We start from the raw sequence: 25,729 nt of genomic DNA on the forward strand, positions 1-25,729 counted from the left end.
GGACCCATTTCTGAGCTGTCTGACCCTGACTGCTTCTCCGTGTTGTTTTGTCAGTTCTGATCCAAGTCCAGGTAGATGCACGCTGAGTAGCTGAAAGCTGTGAGCCGAGGTGGTTGAAGCAGATATGGTAGTGATGTTTGAGGCATTTAGGCAGGAATATAAGCAGCAGGGAATGAAGGGGTGTGGGTCATAAATAAGCAGATGAGGTCAGTTTAATTCAGCATCATGGGTTGTTTTTGTGCTGTAATGTTCTGTGTAAATTGGAAAGAAAACTAATTAAGCTATTCCAGTGCAATGGTTGACGAGCTGGCCAGCAGCATAATGACTTACACATTTGTTTAGCATTCTTTTCCTTCTTTATTCTGTTCCTTCTCTGTTTATGTAGTGGAGTCCGGATGTTCCTGGGAGCCACTCAGCCTCTGGTGTCTGGCCTCCCACCTTAATTGGCAGTCTGAACTGTGGATGGGTGGAGATGTGTGTCAAGCTGTTTTTTACCTCACCATTCTCCCCCCATCCCCACCTCTTACATACGGACTTAAGGTCTCTGTTCAAAGGATCATTTTATTGTCAATGTATACATGTGCAATACAACTCTGATAATCATTTTTCTCAGATAACCATGAAATACAGAAAATCCATGGAAGTTGTTTAAAAAAAATACATAAATTCCCCCCCCCACAAAAAAGAAAAAGATACAGAACTCACAAGTCCCAGACCCTCCCACTCCCACCCCCTCCCTCACACAAAAACTAACAGATCACCTGTCCGGAAAACACCAGCTTGAACATCAAAAACCTCCCTCGCAAAAAAAAGCGACTGTAGCATCAAATCCCCAACTGCTCCGTCACACACAAAAACTAACAGACCTCCCTCACAGAGGAACACTTGAGGACATCAGACCCCAAATCCCCAACCCCCCCTCACACGCAAAAACTAACATGCCCCTCACAGAGAAACACCAACGAGAACCTCAGACCCCAAATCCCCAACCCCTCCCTCACACTCAAAAACTAACGTGCCCCTCACAGAGAAACACCAATGAGAACCTCAGACCCCAAATCCCCAACCCCTCCCTCACACGCAAAAACTATTGGATTGCCCTCACAGAGAAACAGCAACAAGAACATGAGACTCCAAATCCCCAACCCCTCTCAGACTCCCAAACAATTAGTTATTCATTTGCACCAAAGTTCACCTCAGTTTCTTGCAGTCACTGGTGCAAGTCAGCAAGAAGGTGTTAGTATAGGTTTAAGGCCAGAAAATAGTAGAGTTACTCTGTAGATTAGAGAGCATCTGTGGTGTCAAAGTCTCTAAACCAAATTTCCAGCAGTGTCTTTCATTTAAGATTTCCATTGTCAGGAGTTTTAATGCTTTTCCATGTGTTTACACAGGCTATCTTTGTGACTGGGTGGCACACTTCACAGGCCCGCTGTGAAGCCCTGTGCTTCACATAAGTACTGCCTCTACACGGGTCCAGTGAACCTGATTCAATCCTGACCTGTCTATGTGGAGTTTGTTTCCATGACTGTGTGGGTTTCCTTCTGCTGCCCTGGTCTTATTCTGTGGTCGGTGGGTTAATTGCCTGATGTAAGTTGGTAAGTGGTAGAATCTGGGTGGGGAGGAGAATAAGATGAGATTAATGCAAAAGGTTGTTTGATGGTCAGCATGGATTCAGTGGCCTAAAGGACCTGTTTCTCTGCAGTATTGCTCTGTGCAATTAGTGTCAAAGAACAGTGCAAATTTGGAGGCTGAAAGGGAATTTTCTCTCTTGTAGAGTCATAGAGAATTACAGCACAGAAACAGCTCCTTCAGCCCATTTACACCCTGGCTAACGATTATTCTTCCTAGTCCCATTGACCTGCACCTGGACCATAGCCCTCCATGTTGCAATTGAACGCATCCAGCACTTCAACTGGCAATTGACTCTGTACTTGCACCACCTCTTGATGAAAAAAGGTTCCCCTTAGATACTTCACCTTTCACCCTTAACCTATGATGTGTTTGGATTTCTGCATGGCCTTGCTCCCTCTCTGCCTCTGCAGCCTTCAGCCCTCCAGCGCAAAGCTGCTCTCTTTTATCAAAAACCTTCTGTGTGGCTAAGCAGAGCTCCGTGCAGTATTCAAATTTGCTGATGACCCCACTGTCATAGGTGATGACGAATAACCATATAGGAGGGAGGGAGACTGAAAATCTGGCTGAGTGGTGATGTCAGCAAGACCAAGGAGCTGATTATTGACTTCAGAAAGAACCCAGAGGTCCATGAGCCAGTCCTTAGTAGTGGAGAGGCTCAGCAACTTTAAATTCCTAGGTGCTATCATTTCAGAGAGTCCAGCACGGCAGCACCTCTACTTCCTGAGAGTTTATGAAGATTTGGCATGACATTTAAAACTTCGGTAGGTGTGTACTTGCGAGTATAATTGACTGGCTGTATCACAGCCTTGTCTGGAAACCCCATTGCCTTTGAAAAGGAAATCCTACAAAAAAGGTGAATCCATCATGGATTAAGTTCTCCCCTCTATTGAGCACATCTACACAAAGCGTTGTTGCAAGAAAACAGCACTTTATAAGGGACCCCCACCAACCAGGACATGTTCTCCTCTTGTTGCTGCCATCAGAAAAAGGTTACAGGAGCCTCAGGACTCGCACCTCCAGGCTTAGGAACATTTATTACAACTCCGCCATCAGGCTCTTGAACCAACTTCACTTGCCCTGTCATTCAACTGTAACCACAACCTTTGCACTCACTTTCAAGAAGTCTTTGTTTCATGTTCTAGATATTTATTGCTTATTTATTATCATTATTTCTTCCTTTTTGTATCTGAACATTTTGTTCTCTTTTACCCATTGTTAAACACCCCAGTTAGTGCAGTCTTTCAGTGATTCTATTATGGTTATTATTCTATTTTGGATTTATTGAGAATGCCTGCAAGAAAATTAATCTCAGGGTTGTATATGCTGATATTTATGTACTTTGATAATTTTACTTTTGAACTTTTTGGTCATCTGACCTCTTGACCTTTTGCCATATTTTTGGTGGTGTCCCTCACAGCTGCTGAAACATTTTTGGGAAGTGTGGCCCCTCTTACAATGCAGGATGTGCAATAGCCAGTATGCATGTAGAAAGTTCCCACCAGCCGCAGTACCCTCTCCACAGGGTCCTCGGGATGTTTAGCCAGATGAAAGGTACGCTGTGTCACATGAAGGGTGGGGGTTTATACATTGGAGGCTATTTGGGCAGAGTCAGCAGAAAGGAAGGAAGGAAGCGCACAGCTGAATGATGAGCTACTAGGCAGACCAGCTAGACCAGACAGGGAGGGGCAGACCACACTCATTCAAAGTTCTGTGCTAAATCCATTGTCCAAAAAACTACCGAGCATGGTTCTCCTTCCATCGTGTTGCACCCCCTCCCCCACACACCCAACCGCTGTTTGTTTCAAACTGATTAGTTCCTGAGTTAGTTAGGTAAACTTTATGATCGACCAGTACAAGCAAGCCGTGACCATTGGACTGTGATAGCCAGTGTATGTGACTATACTTTGTTTCAAAGTGTGTGTCGGTTTTAGCTGCTGTGTCTTCAGACTTCATGAGGTATGTTGCAGATTTCTTTAACTTGTGATGCCACTGCAGTGAACTAGGTGTCAATTATTTAACGATCCCTGACTAACCCTGCCTTTTAATGTCTTTTACAATGGTTGTTAAGGCGCAGGAGTCCTTAACTGAAACCAATGTCAGCCTGCAGGCAGATTAGAGAGAGCAAGGAAAAGCCTCCGGAAATGTGTATGTGGTGTCCACTGGCATGCTATCCAATCACATGCACTGGGATGCCACTGTCAGCTACGTACTGGGGTAGATGAGAACGCCAGTCTCTGATCCCCACTGGCTCTGTGTACTGGGCTTGTGCTGGAGTAGATGGGGATCCATCTCTCGCAGGACCCAGACCAGATGCAGACCTTGTTTCTGATGCAGACTCCATGCTGACAATTCGTGTACTGTAGCCAAATCAAAATCAGCTTTATTATCACTGATATATGACACTGAACTCTGTTGTTGTGCAGCAGCAGTACCATGCAATATACAAAAAAGCCATTAAGTTACAATAAGAAATATACAGTATACAATATATATTACTATGCAAAAGCCTCAGGCACATTCATTTAGCTAGGGTGCCTAAGACTTTTGCACAGTCCTGTATTTGTCAACGTGGAGCAGAGAGTGAGTTTCTAAATTTGGCAGCAGCAAAGGGTGTTGGGAATGGCAAGGGCAGAGCGCCACAGTAGGATTGTGGGACATGTGGCAAAGAAGGAATACCAGGGTGAAGTGGGGTGGTGTGGGTACAGACACATCCTGCCCTGAGTCACCAGGCAAAGTCATTTGATCATTACAGAGTGCCTCTCTAATACTTCCTGCTCCCTCCTCCCTTCCTGTTTTTCCAAGCGTGATTCCCCTCTCCGTGCCCACTTCCCACTTTCAATCCACGATAGAGACCCATATCAGAATCAGGTATATCATCACACACAAATTTTTTCTTTGTGTGGCAGCAGTACAGTGCAATGCATAGCATGACTACAGTACTTTGCAAAAGTCTGAAGCACCCTAGCTATATACAGTGGCATGCAAAAGTTTGGGTGCCCCGGTCAAAATTTCTGTTACTGTGAATAGTTAATTGAGTAGAAGATGAACTGATCTCCAAAAGTCATAAAGTTAAAGATGAAACATTTTTTTCAACATTTTAAGCAAGATTGGTGTATTATTTTTGTTTTGTACAATATTAGAGTGGAAAAAAAGGAAAGGAGCACTATGCAAAAGTTTGGGCATCCCAAGAGATTTGAGCTCTCAGATAACTTTTACCAAGGTCTCAGATCTTAATTAGCTTGTTAGGGGTATGGCTTGTTCACAGTCATCATTAGGAAAGGCCAGGTGATGCAAATTTCAAAGCTTTATAAATACCCTGACTCCTCAAACCTTGTCCCAACAATCAGCAGCCATGGGCTCCTCTAAGCAGCTGTCTGGCACTCAGAAAATTAAAATAAATGATGCCCACAAAGCAGGAGAAGGCTGTAAGAAGATAGCAAAGAGTTTTCAGGTAGCCGTTTCCTCAGTTCGTAATGTAATTAAGAAATGACTTAACAGGAACGGTGGGGGTCAAGTTGAGGTGTAGAAGACTAAGAAAACTTTCCAAGAGAGCTGCTCGTAGAAAGGCAAATCAAACCCCCCTTTGATTGCAAAAGACCTTCAGGAAGATTTAGCAGACTGGAGTGGTGGTGCACTGTTCTACTGTGCAGCGACACCTGCACAAATACGACCTTCATGGAAGAGTCATCAGAAGAAAACATTTCCTGTGTCCTCACCACAAAATTCAGCATCAGAAGTTTGCAAAGGAACATCTAAACAAGCCTGATGCATTTTGGAAATAAGTCCTGTGGACTGATGAAGTTAAAATAGAATTTTTTGGCTGCAACGAGCAAAGGTATGTTTGGAGAAAAAAGGGTGCAGCATTTCATGAAAAGAACACCTCTCCAACTGTTAAGCATGGAGATGGATCGATTATGCTTTGGGCTTGTGTTGCAGCCAGTGGCACGGGGGACATTTCACTGGTAGAGGGAAGAATGAATTCAATTACATACCAGCAAATTCTGGAAGCAAACATCACACCGTCTGTAAAATAAAAAGCTGAAAATGAAAAGATGATCCTAAACACACCTCAAAATCCACAATGCACTACCTCAAGAGGTGCAAGCTGAAGGTTTAGCCATGGCCCTCACAGTCCCCTGACCTAAACATCATTGAAAATCTGTGGATAGACCTCAAAAGAGCATTACATGCAAGACGGCCCAAGAATCTCACAGAACAAGAAGCCTTTTGCAAGGAAGAATGGGCGGAAATCCCCCAAACAAGAATTGAAAGACTCTTAGCTGGCTACAGAAAGTGTTTACAAGCTGTGATACTTGCCAAAGGGGGTGTTACTAAGTACTGGGTACTTAGGTCCCAGGGTACTTAAAGAGGTGGCTCTAGAAATCGTGGACGCATTGGTAATCATTTTCCAATGTCCTATAGATTCAGGAACAGTTCCTGCTGATTGGAGGGTGGCTAATGTTGTCCCACTTTTCAAGAAAGGAGGGAGAGAGAAAACAGGGAATTATAGACCTGTTATAGTCCGGTTAGCCTGATGTCAGTGGTGGGAAAGATGCTGGAGTCAATTATAAAAGAGGAAATTACGACACATTTGGATAGCAGTAGAAGGATCAGTCTGAGTCAGCATGGATTTATGAAGGGAAAATCATGCTTGACTAATCTTCTGGAGTTTTTTGACGATGTAACTATGAAAATGGACAAGGGAGAGCCAGTGGATGTAGTGTACCTGGACTTCCAGAAAGCTTTTGATGAAGTCCCACATAGGAGATTAGTGGGCAAAATTAGGGCACATGGTATTGGGGGCAGAGTACTGACATGGATTGAAAATTGGCTGGCTGACAGGAAACAAAGAGTAGTAATTAACGGGTCCCTTTCAGAATGGCAGGCTGTGACCAGTGGGGTACCACAAGGTTCGGTGCTGGCACTGGAGCTGTTTACAATATACATTAATGATTTAGATGAAGGGATTAAAAGTAACATTAGCAAATTTGCTGATGACACAAAGCTGGGTGGCAGTGTGAAATGTCAGGAGGATGTTATGAGAATGCAGGGTGACTTGGACAGGTTGGGTGAATGGGCAAATGTATGGCAGATGCAGTTTAATGTGGATAAATGTGAGGTTATCCACTTTGGTGGCAAGAACAGGAAGGCAGATTACTATCTAAATGGAGTCAAGTTAGGAAAAGGGGAAGTACAACGAGATCTAGGTGTTCTTTTTTTCTTTTTAAATCTTTTTATTAGTTTTAAACAAACATAAATGAAACATGAATACAAAATGTTTGAGAGTACATAATTAAAAGTTTAAATAGACATTCAGATATATAATAATAAAAATATATAACCTCTCAAACTCAGAACATTAATGAACAAAGAAGTAAAAAGAGAAAAAAAAGAAAAACCCCCCCAAAAAAGAGAAAAAAAAACAAAAAAAAAGCATTAACCAACATGGGCCATTGAATAATATTAAGTACATATACAGTAGTGCCAATAACTCCGAACCTCCATCCAATTAATTAAGGATAATATAAGTAAGGTTTAGGAAAAGACAATTCAACTCATGTGAAAATGTTGAATAAAAGGTCTCCAAGTTTCTTCAAATTTAACTGAAGGATCAAAAACCACACTTCTAATTTTTTCTAAACTCAAAACAAGAAATAGTTTGAGAAAACCACTGAAATACAGTTGGAGGATTAATTTCTTTTACTATTGGGCAGTGAATTTAATATTCTGGACACAAGAATGGACTATAGCTACTTGCCCACAATGGGTAAATTTGGAATGTAAATCTGTGCAAGATTTTTCACTGATTTCAATCTTAGGATCTTCACTTCCTTTTTCTTTATTCAAATTGAATAAACAGATAGCTAATCCTATAGTCAGATATACATTACGAATTTAGTTTCAATTTCGTAAATTTTTTGGTTTGAATAAATTTATTTTATCATGTCCTATAATATCTAATTATTTTTTTCGGCCTTCATCTATGGATCAAGCTTTTCTTTTATGGAAAACAAAAGGTATATCATGTTTTCGTGATCTATTTCTGGATGATAGCATTATGTCCTTTGAACAGCTATCTAATAAATATAATTTACCTAAAACCCATTTGTTTAGAGATCTAGGTGTTCTTGTACATTAGTCAATGAAAGCAAGCGTGCAGGTACAGCAGGCGGTGAAGAAAGCTATTGGCATGCTGGCTTTTATAACAAGAGGAATTGAGTATAGGAGTAAAGAGGTCCTTCTGCAGCTGTACAGGGCCCTGGTGAGACCACACCTGGAGTATTGTGTGCAGTTTTGGTCTCCAAATTTGAGGAAGGACATTCTTGCTATTGAAGGAGTGCAGCATGGGTTCACAAGGTTTAATTCCTGGAATGGCAGGACTGTCATATGTTGAAAGATTGGAGCAACTGGGCTTGTATACACTGGAATTTAGAAGGATGAGAGGGGATCTGATTGAAACATATAAGATTATTAAGGGATTGGACACACTGGAGGCAGGAAGCATGTTCCCGCTGATGGGTGAGTCCAGAACTAGAGGCCATAGTTTAATAATAAGGGGTAGGCCATTTAGAACAGAGATGCGGAACAACTTTGGATATGTGGAATGCTCTGCCCCAGAAGGCAGTGGAGACCAAGTCTCTGGATGCATTCAAGAGAGAGTTATATAGAGCTCTTATAGATAGTGGGGTCAAGGGATATGGGGAGAGGGCAGGAACAGGGTACTGATAGTGTATGATCAGCCATGATGACAGTGAATGGTGGTGCTGGCTAGAAGGGCCGAATGGCCTACTCCTGCACCTACTGTCTATTGTCTATTTACTGACCATGCAGGGTGCCTGAACTTTTGCTTTGGGTCCTTTTCCTTTTTTGTTATTTTGAAACTGTAATCGATAGAAATAAAAAAGCAATCTTGCTTAAAATATTAGGGAAATGTGTCATCTTTAACTTTATGCCTTATGGAAATCAGGTCACCTTTTACTTGCTTAGCTATTCACAGTAACAGAAATTTTGACCAGGGGTGCCCAAACTTTTGAATGCCACTATATATGTGCCTAAGAGTTTCGCATAGTCCATAAGGCACAGGAGCAGAATTAGGCCATTCAGCCGATTGAGTTTGCTTCGCCATTTCATCATGGCTGATCCTGGACCCCATTCAACCCCATACACTTGCCCTGTCACCACATCCCTTGATGCCCTGACCAATCTGGAATCTATCAACTTCCATTTTGAAAATTCCCATGGACTTGGTTTCCACTGCAGTCTATGGCAGAACATTCCACAGATTCACCACTAAAAGAAATTACCCCTTACTTCTGTTCTAAATGGTTGCCCCTCAGTTTTGAGGCTGTGTCCTCCAGTTCTGGATACCCCCACTGGAGGAAACATCCTCTCCACATCCATTCTATCTAGTCCTTTCCACATCTGGTAGATTTCAGTGAGAAACCCACATATTTCCTCTAAATTCCAGTGATTACAGGCCCAAGGCTGCCAAATGCTCCTCATATGTTAACCCTTTCATTCCCAGAATCATCATCATGAACCTCCTCTGGACTCTCTCCAATTACTCAATCCGTTCTGAGATAAGGAGTCTAAAACTGTTGACAGTAATCCAAGTGCGACCTGCCAGCTGTCTTATAAAACTTCAGCATTATCTCCTTGTTTTATTCCTATTCCTCATAAAATAAATGCCAATATTGCATTCGCCAACACAGCCTCAACCTTTGAATTAATTTTCTGGGAGTCTTACGTGAGGACTCCCAAGTCCCTTTGCACCTCTAATGTTTGAATTTTCTCCCTGTTTAAATAATAGTTTGCATTATTGTTACTTTTACCAAAATGCATTATCATACATTTTCCAATATAATTCCATCTGCCACTTTTTTGCCCATTCTGCCGAATTGTCTAAGTCCTGTTACAAACGCATTGCTTCCTCAGCACTTACCTACCCCTCCACCTATCTTTGAATCATCGGCAATCTTTGCCACAAAGCCATCAATTCCACTATCTAAATCATTGACAAACAATGTGAAAAGTACTGATCCCTGAGGAACACCATTAGTCACTGGCAACCAACGAGAATAGGTCCCATTTATTCCCACTCGCTGCCTCCTGCCTGTCAGCCATTCCTCTATCCATGCCAGTATCTTTCCTGTAATGCCATAGGATTTTATCTTGTTAAGCAGCCTCATGTGTGTCACCTTATCAAATGCCTTCTGAAATTCTGAATAAATGACATCCACTGCTTCTCCTTTGTCCACCCTGCCTTGTTACTTCCTGGAAGAACTCTTAACAGATTTGTCAGGCAAGATTTCCCTTGACAGAAACCATGTTGTCTTGAATTAGTTTATCATTAGTCTCCAAGTACCCTGAAAACTCAACCATAGTAATAGACTCCAACACTTTCCCAACCACTGTTAGGCTAACTGGCCTATAATTTCCTTTCCTTTGTCTTCCTCCCTTATTACAGAATGGAGTGACATTTGCAGTCTCCCATTCCTCTGGAACCGTGCCAGGATCAAGTGATTCTTGAAAGATCAAAACCAGTGCATCTGCTATCTCTTCAGCAACCTCTTTCAGGACTCTGGAATGTAGTAGATCTGGTCCAGATGACTTAACCACCTTAAGACCTTTCACTTTGCCTCACACTTTTTCCTTTGTAATAACAATGGCATTCACTCTTACTCCTTGACGTTCATGGACCTCTGGCACACTGCTAGTGTCTTCCTCAGTAAAGGCTGAAGCAAAGTGCCCTTTAAGTTCATCTGCCATTTCTTTGTTCCTCATTACTACCTCACCAGCATCATTTTGCAGTGGTCCAATATCAACTCTCACCTCACTTTTATTCTTATATAACTGAAAAAAACCTTTGGTATCTTGCTTTATATTATTGGTTAGTTTGCTCTCAGATGTCATCTTTTCCCTTCATGGCTTTTTTAGTTGCCTTTTGTTTGATTTTAAAAGCATCCAATTTTCCATTCACTTTTGCCATCTTTATGCCCTTTCCTTGGCTTTTATGCAGTCCTTAACCTCCCTTGTCAGCCACAGTTGCCTAGACTTGCCGTTTGAGAACAACTTTTTTTGTGGAACATATTTATCCTGCGCCTTGTGAACTGTTCCCAGAAACTTCAGCCACCTCCATTCTGCCATCATCCTTGCCAGTATCCCCCTCCAGTCCACCTGAGTAAGCTCCTCTCTCATGCCTCTGCAATTCCTTATTATTCCATTGCGATACTGATACATATGGCTTAAGCTTCTCCATCTCAACTTGCAGTATGAATTCGATCATATTATGATCTCATCCTCCTAAGAGTTCCTTTACGTTAAGCTCCCTAATAAGATCTGAGTTATTACACCACACCGAATCTAAGATAGCCTTTCCCTGAGTAGGCTCAAGCACAATCTGCTCTGAGAGGCCATCTCATAGGCATTCAGCAAATTCCCTCTCTTGTGATCCAACACCAACCTGATTTTACCAATCCACTTGCATATGATATTCCCCCCCCCATTACAATTGTGTCATTTCCCTTCTTACATGCCCTTTCCAACTCTGTTTATAATTTCAACCCCACATCTTGGCTACTATTTGGAGGTCTATATATGATTCCCATAATGTTTTTTACACCCTTGCAGTTTCTTAACTCCACTCACAAAGATTCAACCCTAACTCCATATTAACTCTTTCTAAAGATGTATTTGTATCTCTTACCAACTGAGCCACACCACCACCTATGCCATCCTGCCTGTCCTTTCAAATCAATCCTGTAGGAAATAAAGAAATAGTGCAAAAAGAGAGCAAACTAGTGAGGTAGTATTCATGGGTTCATGGACCATTCAGAAACCTGACGGCGGAGAGAAAAAAACTGTTCATAAAACATTGAGTGTGGATCTTCAGGCTCCTGTACCTTTTCCCTGATGGTAGTAATGAGAAGAGATGGAAAGTGTCCTCAATGATGGATGCCACCTTTTTGAGACATTGCATTCTGATGTGCCCATGATGGAGCTGGCTGAGTCTACAGCCCTCTGTAGCCTCTTGTGCATTGGAACTCGATACCAGGTGGTGATGCAGCCAGTCAGAATGTTCTCCTCTGTACATCTGTAGAAGTCTTCTGGAGTATTTGGTGACGTGGTGAACCTTTTTTGTAGTTACATCAATATAGTGGGTCCAGGATAGATCCTCTGAGACATTGACACCTGGGAACACTTTCCACTGCTGATACTGACTTCCCCTTCTTGAATTCAACAATCCATATTTGCTGTTGATGGAAAAAGGACTAGGTTACAAACTGAGAGCCCTACACTTTGGAAGGATGAATTACTTTAAGTGGAGCAAGACAACAGAACATTGAGTACAAAGGGATCTGTGAGTTTTAATATTTGAAGTACAAACGGTTTCCATGCAAGAAGAGTGAGTCAATAAGGGGGCTCATGGAATGTTGGCCTCTATTGTAAGTGAATTGGATGGAGTTTCTTGTATACTCACCAGGTTCTTTCACTTCCTCTGTCCACTCCCGTTGACCATCACACTCACATAAGACATAGGAGCAAAAGTAGGCCATTCAGCCCATAAAGTCCTCTCCTCCATTCCATCATTCCTGATTTATCATCCCTCTCGACCTCATTCTCCTGCCTTACCCCTGTAACCTTTGACATCCTAACTAATCAAGAATCCATCAACCACTGCTATACTCAATGACATAGCCCCCACAGCTGTCTGTGACGATAATTTTCACAGCTTTGCCACCCTCTGGTTAAAGAAACTCTATTCTGAGGCTGTGTCCCATTCCATCCCCTACTGTTCCCATCTGCCCAGCTCATTTCCATAATCAGAGTTTAGACATTGAGAAGGCATTATTTTAGAATGATGGACCAAGACGGGGAGGAATTTCTTCTCTCAAAGGACCATGAATCTGGAATTCTCTACCCTAAGAGCTGAAGTCATTGTACATGTTTAGGATGAAGCTGGACATACTTTAACATACAAGGAAGTGGAGGGGTTGGTAGCGATGCTGTGATCTTGTTAAATGGCATCCTGCACTTGCTCTTGTTTCTGGAGTTGTTTTTAGATATTGCTACTCCACTGTCTGTGGTCATTTGCTGTTGCACACTTGGCCGATGGTATTGAAAGGCCTTAATAAACTGAACATGGAGATGATGTTTCGAACAGTGGGAGTCTAGGGCCACAGGGAACAGCCTTAATATAAGGATGTCCCTTTAGAACAGAGAAGAAGAGGAATTCCTTCAGCCAGAGGGTGGTGAATTCATTGCCACATACTGCTGTGGCCAGGTCATTTTACCATAAGACCATAAATCATAGGAGCAGAATTAGGCCACTTGCCCCATCGAGTCTGCTCTGCCATTTCATCCTGGTTGATTTATTAACCCCCTCAACCCCCATTTCCCCAGTTCTGAATGGAGAGAAACTGCAACTGTGTGATCTAGGCGTTCTAGTGCATGAATTATTAAAACTAGCAGTCAAACCCAGAGAGTAGATAAGAAGGCCAACTATATTTTTGGTCTTTATTGCAGAGTGGTTGGAGTTTAAAACTAGGGAGTATTTGTTGCAATTACGTATACAGTATGCTGTTGAGGCTTCAACAGGAATGCTGCATACAGTTTTGTTCTCCTTAATCTAAAATAAACTTACTTAGACTGGAGGCAAGCAAAGGAGATGCACCAGGCTAACTCCCGTGATGAGTAGATTGACTACAGAGAGACTATATAATTTGGGTCTGTATTCCTTGGAGTTTAGAAGAATGAGAGTTGGCCTTATTTAAACATACAAGATCCCAAGAGAGCTTGACAGGTGGAAGCTGGGATGTTTTCTCTCATGGGAGAATCTTGAACAGAGATGTAACAATAAGGTAAGGGCCAGTCATTTAAAGGTGAGCTTCATAGAAACAACTTCTTGCACAGAGTTATGAATCTCTGGGATTCTCTGCCCAGGTCTGTGGTGGAAGCTGGATCATTCGAAGTATTTAAAGAGGAGGTGGATAAACATTTGATCAATTGAGGAATAGAGGGGTGTGGAGGAATGGCAGAGGAGGAATTGAGGCCAGCTCGGATCAGCCATGGTCATATTAAAGTGGCTTGATGGGCCCAATAACCTCAAATAGTCTTGTGTGTCATCAAATCCATGTAGTTTTCTTCCACGTAGCTTCACAGTGATTCTATCCCTGCTGCTGGTTTGGATCTCGGCAGACACGTGCACAGACTGACTGCCTCAGTGAAACACGCGGTCTGCTAATCAGGAGTCCACAGTAGCAACCCTACAAGGAATGGGTGGTGGCAGATTAGATCCTGATCATTGCCCCTTGGGCCTGGCTCTCGGACCTCCCACAGCACTTTACAGCAAGTAATCTCATTCTGAAATACGGTTACTGTTGGAGTGTTGAAAACCATTTACACACAGCAAGCTTCCACATTAGGCCGTGTGCTAATACCAGCTAATTTTTATTTTGCCTGACTCTGGGAAGAATCAATGTCAGTGAAGCTGGCCAAAATCCTCCAATTTCTGAGAATTCTGTAAGTGGAGTTACTTCATTATTGTTACTGGTACCACATACTGTGAATTGTGCTTACTTGCATGCCATCCAGGCAGGCAGCTCTTACCATACGTAAGGACACTGAGGTACTAAAAAGAAAACAGAACCCTCTCCTCTTTCTTCCATGGTTCACTGTTCTCCCATATCACATTCCTTCTTCACCTCTTTACCTCTTTCACTGATCCCCTTCCAACTTCCACTTCATCCCCCATCCCCTACTCACCCACTTACCTCTCACCTGGTCTCGCCTTTCAGAGCACTACAGGCTCATTGGCCCACCTAGTCCACGATGAACCGTTATTCTACCTAGTTCCATCAACCTGCACCTGGACCATAACGTTCCATACCACTCTCATCCATGTATTTCTCTAAAATGTTACAATTAAACCTGCATCCCCAACTTCGCTAGCAGTGTGTTCAACATATGCACCACCCTCTGAATGAAGTTCCCCCTCAGATATTCCTTAAGCTTGTACTCCTTCCCCTTCCCCACACCTTTTTATTCTGGCTTCTGCCCTCTTCCTTTTCAGTCCTGACAAAGAGTTTAAGAGTCATGAGGTAATGATGTAGCTCTATAAAACTCTGGTTAGGCCACACTTGGAGTACTGCGTCCAGTTTTGATCGCCTCACTTTAGGAAGGATGTGGAAAGGGTAACAGGAGATTTACCAGGATGCTGCCTGGTTTAGAGAGCATACATTATGATCAGAGATTAAGGAAGCTGGGGCTTTACTCTTTGGAGAGCAGGAGGATGAGAGGAGACATGACAGAGGTATACAAGATATTAAGAGGAATAGATAGCCAGCGCCTCTTCCCCAGGGCACCACTGCTCAATACAAGAGGACATGGCTTTAAGGTAAAGGGAGGGAAGTTCAAGGGGGATATTAGAGGAAGGTTTTTCAGTGAGTGGTTGGTACATAGAATGCACTGCCTGAGTCAGTGGTGGAGGCAGATACACTAGTGAAATTTAAGAGACTACTAGACAGGTATATGGAGGAATTTAAGATGGGGGGGTTATATGGGAGGCACGGTTTAAGGGTCGGCACAACATCATGGGCTGAAGGGCCTGTACTGTACTGTACTGTGCTATGTTCTATGTCTTAGCCCGAAATATCAACTATTTATTCCCTTCCATAGGTGCTGCCTGACCTGCCTAGTTCCTCTTGCATTTTGTGTGCATTACTCAGGATTTCAAGCATCTACAGAATCTCTTGTGTTTATGCAGTTACAGAGAAAGTGCAGTGCAGATACACAGGGCCACATAAGGCATTGGGAGATCAGGAATTGATCTTTAATGCATGAGAGGTCCTCTAAAGAGTCTGTTAACCACAGGGTAGAAGCTGTCTTTGAGCCTGGTGGTACCTTGTATCTTTTGAATATTCTGCCTGAAGAAGGAAGGGACAAGAAAGAATGACTGGCGTGCGAAGGGTCCTTGATCATATTGGCTACTTTCCCAAGTCAGCGGGAAGTGTAGAAGTCAGTGGAGAGGAATCTGGTTTGTGTGATGCTGGCACTGAAGGGGTGTTGGTCTGTATATCTGTGCTCATGCTCTGGAGTCGGACCTGAGCCCGTGACTTTCTGACTTTGAGGCTGCCCTCGGTGCCATTTCTACAGCCGATGCAGTTGGAGTGAAGCGAGGGCTTGAGACAGCCTGATCTATCGTCCTGGAATCCAGACAATGTGTTGCTAGTGCAGCCTATGCTCTTCCTTCATGGACCCTGTGTGTGGGAGCTGAAATGTACCATCCACGAGCAGACCAAGACTCCAAGCCCCTGCATTAAATCTCAGCCATTTATGAGGGACAGTCCTTGTTCTCCTTCAAAAACACTCAGTAAGTAAGTTGTTTGTCACAGTTTCTTGTGTTCTGCTCTGAACAAAACTTATTTAGATCTTCCAGCAAATCTTTGATCAGTAACCGGACACCTGTGAACAGAGACTGCTTGCTTTACCCTATCAGGTTCCACTGTTTGCTTTGAAGGTGCTGACTTAAAACTCCCCTGTGAGTTTCAGTTCCTCTTCTGGCTGGAACCACTAATAGTGTCTCTGTCTTATTTAATTAGGAATCTGCACATGCGTGCTATAATAACCCTGTTGTCTGTATGGCATTCTCTTTCCTTCTCTCTGTAAAATACTGGCTTACAGTTGGACTGTGTGTGTGTTTTCTCTCTATCTCCTTGTTTGAGTATCGTTGTGCTTTTGTTGTGTATAATGAAAGATATGTACAATCTGAGTGTATGTTTGTTCTTCTCTGGGGCTGCATTACTGGGTTGAAATTCTGATTTAGTGTAAAGTGTGTAGCCAGTTGGCTGCTTTGCTTCTGAGCTGCTTGCTTTGCTGGATCTGAGTATTTTTATGTTTAGCAGAATGTGTTTTTCATTCTTTGTACTGATGACCACTCACTGCTCTTGGTTTTCTCTTGGACTGTTGTGTGTTTATTTTTCTGTGGTCCATTTTGTTTCTGTCCCACTCTCCAATTTTTTTTTGGGTCTGAATTGAGCTCTCTCTTTGACACTCTGCTGTGTGTTGCTTCTTCATGTCTGGATGTCTATGGGTCTTCTTTGCTGTTCAACTGCCTCGTCAGCAAGCAGCACGGACTGTTGGACAGAACTACCACTAGGAATGTGGCTGATGAAGTCAGAGACTCTGTGCACTGGAGTTGGACTCAATTTTCAGCCAGAGATGTACATTGTGAAAGGCAGAAGAAAAATTAACCCTTCGTTACCAATTCATGGAGTGCTTCCAGAAATGTAGTACTGTTGTAATGTAGGAAATGTGCAAACCCATTGGCACCGCAAGATTAATGACCAATTTTTCTTGGTATTAATGTATTATTGTCATACGTACCACGATACAGTGAAAAGCTTGTTTTGTGTAATGTTCATACAGATCAAGTCACTACACGGTGTATTGAGATAGAACAAAGTAAAACAGTAACAGCACAGAATGAAATGCAAAACAAGTATCAATCCTAGAATGACCTAAATAGGAGGCCCTTCAGCCCAACTGGCCCATGCTGACCAAGATTAGCATCTAAGATTAGTGTGTTGTCTTACAGCATCAGTGATCACCAATTGATATACAGTTCCCTCCACTGCCTGGAGTGGGTTTTTATGTACTCCCCCTTACCTCTGGTTTCCTCTGGGTGCTCTGGTTTCCTACCGCGTTCCAAAAACATACAGTGAGTTGTGGGCATGTTATGCTGCTGCCAGAAGCATAGTGGCACTTGAGGACTGCCCATCATGATCCTCGTTGATTTGATGCAAGCTACACATTTTGCTATTATGTTTCAAAGCACATGTGACAATGCAGTTAAGTCTTTCTTTCACCAAATTGCCCACATTTCGCTCATATTCCTTAAACTGTTCTTGTTCATACCTGTCCAAGTACCTTTCTAAGTGTTGTTAATGTACCTGCAATACTCTACAGGTGAGCAAACAAGGGTTTGGAAAGAATGTAGAACAGCAGTGATTGGCCAGAAGCTACATACCAGAATCCTACATTGATTCCAATTTTTAAAAAATTCTCCCCAGATTCCCATCAATTCCCCAGAGTCTACCACTCACCTACACACTAGGAACCTTTTACGGTGGCCAGTTAAAACTCCATGCAGGCAGTGCCAGGGTGCCACAGGGCAGCAGCTCTGCCAGCTGTGGAAGTGACTGTCTTCCAAGAGCTTCCCCTCCTGTGCAGACAAAGAGACGCACTCTTGAAAATTTGTGTTGAGCTTGTTGTGGGAGCTGAGTGAGTCAGAGGTTCTGGAAAGAGAGCAAGGCAAAACATTTGACTAGTCCTTGGGAGAAGCGAAAGAGGATTTGGAAATCATGATTAGTCAGAGGCCAGTCACCCTTGGAGGCCTCGTTCAGAAGAAGGGGGGGCATTCACACTAGTCCTTGGAAAGACTATCAGAAATAATTCATAAAAGAAACTGGTACTTCCCAACATTGAGCAGTCAGAGTGCCAGCTTTCTTCCAAAAGGTTGCTGTCTACTGGGATGAGGAGAGACTCTGGACTGGCAAATGTTGCTCAGTGGCATTGGGTGGCTGAAGTGAATGCAGGTAGCTGGGTTAGACGGGCAACAAAACAAGAGTGGATGGGATTAGACAACAGCTGAAGGTCACTAATAGATGGACAAGTAAATGTTAGTGTTGAAGGGTTTATAAGATTATGAGAGGCATACATAGCATAGGTAGTCAAAATCTATTTACAGTTAAAGTCAGAAGTTTACATACACCTTAGCCAAATACCTTTAAACTCAGTTTTTCTCAATTCCTGACATTTAATCCCAGAAAACAGTCCCTGTGGTTAGTTGGGATCATTATTTTAAGAGTGTGAAATGTCTGAAATATAGTAGAGAAAATGATTTATTTTAGCTTTTATTTCTTTCATCACTTTCCCAGTGGGTCAGAAGTTTACATACAGTTTGATAGTATTTGGTAGCATTGCCTTGAAATTGTTTAACTTGGGTCAAACGTTTGTAGCCTTCCACAATCTCCTCACAGTAAGTTGCTGGAATTTTGTTTCATTCCTCCAGACAGAACTGATGTAATTGAGCCAGGTTTGTAAGCCTCCTTGCTCGCACACATTTTTTCAGTTCTGCCCACAAAATGTGAAAACCTGAGATTAAATGTATTTGGCTAAGGTGTATGGAAACTTCTGACTTCAGCTGTACCAGTAATGGTATCAAAAGCAAGAGGGCATAGGTTTGAGGTGAAAGATAGGAATTTTCAAGAGCAACTGAGGAGAAAACTTTTTTTTACATAGAGAGTAGTGATGTCAGGAGTTGTTGAGGAGGAGATGATAGAATCAGATGCAATCACTACATTTAAGGGCATCTCTCTAGAACAGAGATGAGGAACTTCTTTAGTCAGAGAATGGTCAATTGTGGAAATTCGTCGCCAAGATGGCGTGCATTTAAAGTAGGGTTGATAGGTTCTTCAGTAGTAAGGGAGAAGACAGGAGGATAGGGTTGAGAGGGAAAATAAATCAGCCATGATTGAATGGTGGATGAACACAATGGGCTGAGTGGCCTAAATCTGCTCCTATGTCTGTGAGACATTTGGACAGGCACATAAATAGGCAAGACATACAATTTAATGCAGGCTAATGAGATTAATGTAAATTAGCAAAAACCTTGGCATGACCATCAGTCTGCGGCAACAGTGGAGGTGCAGATATCCGGACCACACGCAGACAACTGGTTAGATTGGATGCAAGAGTAGGAGCAGCTGAAGGTAATTCAGCACCAGATTTCTGTGAACCAAAACCTTTCTGGCTTACACAAGAGGATGTTGCGCTAAGCTGGGTTGAAAAGTGCGAGGTGATGCATTTAGGAAAGTCAAACCAAACCTGTGTAGGATTTGTACTCTGAATGGCAGGACATTATTGAGTGTAATAGAACAGAGGGACCTCAGAGTACAAGGGCATAGTTCATTGAAAGTCGTGTCTCAGCGTGGTTAAAATGTGTTTAGTAGGTTGCCTTTTACCAGACAGAGCGGGATGCTGCTGCAGATGTACAAGTCATTGGTGAGGCCACACCTGAAGTACTGTCACTGTTTTAAGAAATACGTGGTTAAACTAAAAAGAGTGCAGGAAACATTTAAAAAGATGTTGGCAGGACTAGTGAGTTTGAGTTACACAAGTCAGCCAGGCTGGGTCATTTTCCTTGGAACACAGAAAGATGAGGGAAGACCTCGGAGAAATGTTTAAAATTGTGAAAAGTATTGGTAGGGTGGATGGCCACAGTCTTTTCCCAGAGAGGGGGAATTACAAACTAGAGGGTATAGCTTTGGGGTGAGAGGGGGAAGATTTAAAAGGGACCTAGGGTGGTGAGTATGTGGAACAGGCTACCAGATGAAAGGGTTGAGGCAGGTTTCATTTAAGAAGCACATGAGTAGGTACGTGGAGGGTCTAGCTCAGAGGGAACACACAAAATTGGAACTAGATGGTTCGGCACCATGGTCAACATGGACTGGTTGGACCTGTATCCGTGCTGTATTGCTCTGATGGGATTATATACTTGTTAAGGTCTGAAGTAGTTACCCAAGAGTGAGTGAGTAACTTCTCTAACACTCACCTGGAAAGGTTCTGTGTGACGTCATCTGCACTCTCTCTGTAAAACAAATCCCAGATATTAATATCTGGACACCTTGCAGTAAACATAATACAGTGCACCACAGGAACAGGCCCTGTGCTGAGCATCACGCCAAATTAAACTTTAATTTTTAATCATATTTAAACTTCTGCCTGTACATGAGCCATATCATTTCAATCCCTGAGTATTCATATGCCTATCTAAAAGCCTATTGAATGTTGCTGTCTTATCTGTTTCCACTTCATCCTCTGGTAGCCTATTCCAGGCATCTGCCACTTTCTATGTAACAAGAAAGGTCCACACCACATCCTCTTTAATCTTAACCCCCAGCCCCATCTACAGTTATACCCTCAAATATTTGACGTCTACCCTCGAATAAAGATTCTGGCTCTCCACACTATCTATTTTGTCATCTGCTCCTTGTAGCTAATACTTTGTATTTTAGGCAGCATCCCATTGGACCTCATCTAAACTCTCTCCAAAGCTTTTACATCCTTCCTGTAAAGTTCAAAGTAAATTTATTGTTAAAGTTTGTATTTGTCACCATATTCTACCCTGAAATTCATCTTCTTGCAGACATTCACAGAGGAACAATATGATGGAGACAGTGAAAACTACACACAAAGACTGACAAAAATTGTGCAGAGATGACAAACTCTGCAAATACAAAAATAACAATAATAAAACTTAATGAATTAATACCAAGAACATCGGTTGTAGAGTGTTTGTAAGTGCAGGTTGTGGAATCAGTTCAGTTCGCTGAGCTGGGAATTAGCTTGCAGGTATTTCATTAACAGTTGAAGGGACATCCTCAGTGCACAGTTATTGGTGTTTCTCTCTGGGAGTGTTGACACTTATTTAGTCTCCCACCTGTTCGTTTACCTTGGTCCTGATTGGCTACCCCTTTAGTTAAACTTTGAATTCTATTGGCTCTCGTTTCTTTGGCTCTTAGGGGTTCATAGTTGCCGTCTAATTCAGTATGTTCGTTTATGGAATTACCACAAGAGCACCATGCTTCTGAAAATTTTTGTGCCTGCTATGTACTTGCTTGTACCAGAACTTCCGCGATGTCCCAGTTAAAGCAGACCTTACTCTTTGCAAATATAAATGGAAGCACTCTCAGAGAGAAACGAACAATAACTGTACACAGATGGTGTCACCTTGACTGTTGATGAAACATCTTCTAGCTAGTTGCTAAGCTTAGCAAACACTGCAACATCAAATGGCTCAACCCGATACTCACCACCGTCCTAAATCAATTAACACTGGTTCAGGAGCTTGATTGTTGAATGGTAATAACTGTTCCTGAAGCTGGTGGAGACCTATGGCTCCTGTTCTTCCTGACTGAGGGAAGCAGTGAGAAGAGAGCATGAAAAATGCAGGAGAGAGAGCCCAAGGCATGGATGATGCACAGCAGGGATTGAGTTTAAGAGCAGGGAGGTTTTGCTGCAACTGTACAGGGTACCTGTGAGGCCCCACCTGGAGTACTGCTTGCAGTTCTGCTCTCCTTACTCGAGGAAGGATATACTGGCTTTGGAGATGGTGCAGAGGAGGTTCACCAGGTTGATTCCAGAGATGAGGGGGTTAGACTATGAGGAGAGATTGAGTTGTCTGGGAGTGGAGCTGGAATTCAGAAGAATGAGAGGAGATATAAAATTATGAAAGGGATAGATTAGATAGATGCTGGAAAATTGTTTTCACTAGTAGGTGAGACTAGAACTAGAGGACATAGCCTCAAGATTCAGGAGAGTAGATTTAAGTTAGAGATGAGGAGGAGCTGTTCTTCCCAGAGATTGGTGAATCTGTGGAATTCTCTGCCCAATGAAACAGTGGAGGCTACCTCAGTAAATATATTTAAGACAAGGATGGATAGATTTTTGCAAAGTAGGGGAATTAAGGGTTATGGGGAAAAGGCAGGTAGATGGAGATGAGTCCATGGCCAGATCAGACATCATCTTATTGAACAGCAGAACAGGCTCAATAGGCAAGATGGTCTACTCCAGTTCCTATTTCTTATATTCTTATGTTCTAGAAGACTTATCCGGTTGGTGTCCGATTCCCCTTCCCCAGCATCTAGGTTGTCCTGTATGGGATAGTATTTGTCTCTGAAGAGTTTTAATTTGCCGTTTTGTTGGTTAAGTAAAGCTGCTCTGTATAGTTATTTACTAGAAAAGCTTCAAGTACAGTACAGACTGCTGTCTTGTTTAAAGCAAGATGCATATAGATTGGAAAGTGCATGGGTTTGTGTGAGAGTACAAAGCACAGCCACTTTCCAATCCATATTGTCTTTTCTGAAGGCCTATGGCCTGATGCCCATTAACAAGAGCCTTATTGTACATGTTTTTCACAACCCTGGGTCTCTCCCCAGGTGTGGTACAATCATTGAATTACTTTTATAACATAGTTACTGTTACAATGTAGGAAACACCGCAGCCAGTTTGTGGAATGAATGTTTTCAGTTATTGTGTTCTGGAAAGTTTATGGTTTTGACTAAAGAATTATACTCACCCCTACTCCCTCCCCCCTTTCTCTCTGCCACCCTCATTTGTTTCACTTACTCCCCTCACTGTATGTGTGACCTGGCACATCTACAACATCTCCCTATCTGCCAGGTACACTGAGTGTCCTGTGCCCCTTTTTCACTCTTGGCTTTCTTCCTTGCAGAGACCAACTGATTTCAACCCCATCCTCAACCTGTGTTACTACCAGAGGGATTGTGCTGCTATTGAAGCAAGCGCGTGCTCTCTCTCCCTCCCTCTCTCGCTCTCCCCCTCTCTCTCTCCCCCTCTCCCTCTCTCTCCCCCCCTCTCTCCCCCTCTCTCCCCCCTTTCTCCCCCTCTCTCCCTCCCCTCTCTCTCCCCTCTCTCCTCTCTCTCTCTCCCCCTCTCTCTCCCCCCCTCTCTCTCCCCCCCTCTCTCTCCCCCCCTCTCTCTCCCCCCTCCCCTCTCTCCCCCCTCTCCCCCCTCTCCCCTCTCTCCCCCCTCTCCCCCCTCTCTCCCCCCTCTCTCCCCCCCCTCTCCCCCCCTCTCTCCCCCCTCTCTCCCCCCTCTCTCCCCCTCTCTCCCCCTCTCTCCCCCTCTCTCCCCCCTCTCTCCCCCCTCTCTCCCCCCTCTCTCCCCCCCTCTCCCCCCCTCTCTCCCCCCCTCTCTCCCCCCCTCTCTCCCCCCCTCTCTCCCCCCCTCTCTCCCCCCCTCTCTCTCCCCCTCTCTCCCCCCTCTCTCTCCCCTCCTCTCGCCCTCATCCCCCACCACCCCTCTCTCTCCCTCATCCCCCCACTCCCCCTCTCATCCCCATCCCCCCTCTCTCTCTCTCTCTCTCACATTCACATTCACACACACACACCACACACACACCCCCCCCCCCCCCCGATGTTAAATGCCATTGTTTCTAGGCACTGACTGGATAGAGATAGAGTACAGTCCCTCTGCACCATCTTGTCACACACTTCCAACAGCAGTAAAGTTCCCACTCAATCTTGCATCATACACTCCCAAGGCAGGGACAACATGGGTTGTTGAGGCAAATTTCCCTCTACTTTGTCCCACCAAATACTCAGGGGCAGGGTAGTTTTGATCGTTTCCTTGTCTCTTCTACCAGGATGAACAGGGAGACATGTTGTTAATTTCTGGTAGCTCAGAGGGAGATAGTCTGCTGCTAATGCAGAGCAACGTGTATGTTAATTGGCCCTCTGATAGGAGTTGGGGGCAAAAGTGACTGCACACTCAGAGTGCTCCAAGTGCTTTCCCACAGGGGCTGTGCCTAGTCATAAATCAGTTGGTGACCACCATGCTGTTGTATCAGTCAGTCACTTTAGTCCAGGAGAAGCTCCATTTGATGCTCAGCAAAGTCTAACACAGGATCTCTGCAGTGCTGGGCAAGATTTAACTCAGGATCTCTGCAGTGCTGGGCAAAGTAACTCAGGATCTCTGCAGTGCTGGGCAAGATTTAACACAGGATCTCTGCAGTGCTGGGCAAAGTAACACAGGATCTCTGCAGTGCTGGGCAAAGTAACACAGGATCTCTGCAGTGCTGGGCAAAGTAACACAGGATCTCTGCAGTGCTGGGCAAAGTAACACAGGATCTCTGAAGTGCTGGGCAAAGTAACACAGGATCTCTGCAGAGCTGGGCAAGATTTAACACAGGATCTCTGCAGAGCTGGGCAAAGTAACACAGGATCTCTGCAGTGCTGGACAAGATTTAACACAGGATCTCTGCAGTGCTGGGCAAGATTTAACACAGGATCTCTGCAGTGCTGGGCAAGATTTAACTCAGGATCTCTGCAGTGCTGGACAAAGTAACACAGGATCTCTGCAGTGCTGGACAAAGTAACACAGGATCTCTGCAGTGCTGGACAAAGTAACACAGGATCTCTGCAGTGCTGGGTAAGATTTAACACAGGATCTCTGCAGTGCTGGGCAAAGTAACACAGGATCTCTGCAGTGCTGGACAAAGTAACACAGGATCTCTGCAGTGCTGGGCAAAGTAACACAGGATCTCTGCAGTGCTGGGCAAGATCTAACAGAGGGTTGGATTAATCTTAGAGTAGGTTAGAAGGTCGGCAGTACATTGCTGTACTGTTCGATGTTCTGTCTTGCACTGGACCAGTCTTGTCCACAGATATCCACGCCATGGGCCCATTAATCAACCTGAATGTACCAAGTGTATATGCAGTGTGTAAGCTTACAGCCCTTAGTATATTTTGAAGGGGCTGCTCCTCAAAGAGTTTGTACTTGACCCCTGGACTTCGGGCACCCGGTGCAGAGGTGTGGAGCAAGTCAGTCAGGGGACTTATTCATTGGCTCCTGGATCCACTCAGCAGGCACTGTGGGGGTTGGTCCATTACGTTTGCCTGCCCCTCTCTGAGGGTATGTCTGTACCAGGGTGTCCCTGGAGAGGACACTCGTAATGTCCACTGTCTTGCTGGGACCCAGTGGGCACTGCAGGGTCTGGAGTACATTCTCAAGTTGAGTTAATCATTGAATGATGAAAACTTTTCTTACAGCGGCATCACAGGCACATAGTTACGGGTGAACACAGAATATAAATTCTATATAATCAGTGAAGAGCAAAAATCACTCAATGCAAAGCAAATCAATTGTGAGCCATTGTGAAAAACAAACACGAGATTCTGCAGATGCTAGAAATCTTGAGCAACGCACATAAGGTTTTGGATGAGCTCTGTAGGTCAGGCAGCGTCCATGGAAGGAAATAAACAGTTGACACTTTGGACTGAGACCTTTCATCAGGATAGACAAGGACAAGGACAGAGGCAGAAGCCAGAATAAGAAGGTGGGCTTGCACTCCTCTCTTTCCGTCTACCTTCTTATCCTGGCTTCTGTCCCCTCCCACTTCCTTTCCAGTCCTGATGAAGGGTCTTGTCCCGGTTTATTCCACTCTCTAAATGATGACAATCAAAGTTGGGTTCATGGTCGTGCAAGAGGTGGTCTGTATTGCTGAGGTAGGGTG

General features: G+C 43.7%; 1 protein-coding gene and 1 long non-coding RNA gene across 5 annotated transcripts in view; one reads left to right on the forward strand and one right to left on the reverse strand.

The window, feature by feature from the left end:
• Positions 1 to 25,729, forward strand: part of LOC132394555 (alpha-1,3-mannosyl-glycoprotein 2-beta-N-acetylglucosaminyltransferase-like) — a 65,747-nt gene that overhangs the window by 15,054 nt on the left and 24,964 nt on the right. The window lies entirely within an intron of this gene.
• Positions 437 to 23,082, reverse strand: LOC132394551 (uncharacterized). The gene is made up of 3 exons (XR_009512365.1): positions 20,246 to 23,082; positions 17,736 to 17,927; positions 437 to 11,885 (listed from the first exon to the last, which is right to left on the reverse strand). It is a non-coding gene; the product is annotated as an uncharacterized LOC132394551 (long non-coding RNA).

Source organism: Hypanus sabinus, chromosome 5 (assembly GCF_030144855.1).
Source record: "Hypanus sabinus isolate sHypSab1 chromosome 5, sHypSab1.hap1, whole genome shotgun sequence".
Lineage (NCBI taxonomy): Eukaryota > Metazoa > Chordata > Chondrichthyes > Myliobatiformes > Dasyatidae > Hypanus > Hypanus sabinus.